Genomic DNA, 886 nt, shown 5'->3' on the forward strand with positions numbered 1-886 from the left:
CACTATCTTCACCATAACAATTCTAGTACTAAAGTTTTTACAGATTTGTTGGTCTTGTTAATAATAATAGTTATTACTACTTGCTGGTACTCTGACATAATCTATTTTACTTTGCTCTCAACTCCTTTTGGAACGTAAACTTGTTTGTTCTTGTAGGATTTAGTTTCTAATGGTCTGAATTTCCCAGAACATTGAAACATCTTGTCTTCTGTTTTAGTGCTGTCATTTTGTTAATGATAATGGTCTGAATTTCCCAGAACATCGAAACATCTTGTCTTCTGTTTTAGTGCTGTCATTTTGTTAATGATCAGTGAATTAGTATTTGTGTATTAGGTCATGAAATTCAGTGTTTGGACATGTTTGAATTGATTTATTAAATTATGAAACTTGATTTATATTTCTTCCATTGACCCCAGAAAGCTGTCTTGTATAAGATTTCAGCTGAAATACTTGTTATATTGTTCCAAAATTAGTTGTAGTGAATTGAATTTTAACGCAAGAACAATTTAATGTATATTGTTGGAAATGCTTGAAACAATGAATTTGTAAAACTTGTTTATCCATTCAGTTTTAACAGAAAACAAGTCTTGAAGTTAGTGTTGCTAGTTTACTGTATTAACTAACTCCATGGTTATTAACTGTCTTCCAGATGGTGAGCTTGTAGTCAAAATAATGTTGAAACTGTTGAAGATGAATATTTCTGACTGGTAAGTAACCATGAATCTCTAACTTTGATTTGTTTTCGTACAGTTCTTAATACTATAAAAACATCTTGTACAACGGAATAGTGTGAATGTTAGTTTTAACTTGACTGTAATAAACAATATTACTCCTTAGCAGTGTAAAACAATCCTCTTACTTCGCCTGGTTAGAGATTATCTCTACT

At 30.6% G+C, this 886-nt stretch overlaps 1 long non-coding RNA gene across 2 annotated transcripts in view; it reads left to right on the forward strand.

Moving 5' to 3' along the window:
- Positions 1–886, forward strand: part of LOC106475717 — a 13,324-nt gene that overhangs the window by 7,981 nt on the left and 4,457 nt on the right. For both annotated transcript variants that reach the window (XR_002608961.1, XR_002608960.1), the window contains exon 6: positions 650–707. This is a non-coding gene — a long non-coding RNA (uncharacterized LOC106475717). The remainder of the gene's footprint in view (positions 1–649; positions 708–886) is intronic.

This window comes from Limulus polyphemus, unplaced genomic scaffold (assembly GCF_000517525.1).
Source record: "Limulus polyphemus unplaced genomic scaffold, Limulus_polyphemus-2.1.2 Scaffold9029, whole genome shotgun sequence".
NCBI lineage: Eukaryota > Metazoa > Arthropoda > Merostomata > Xiphosura > Limulidae > Limulus > Limulus polyphemus.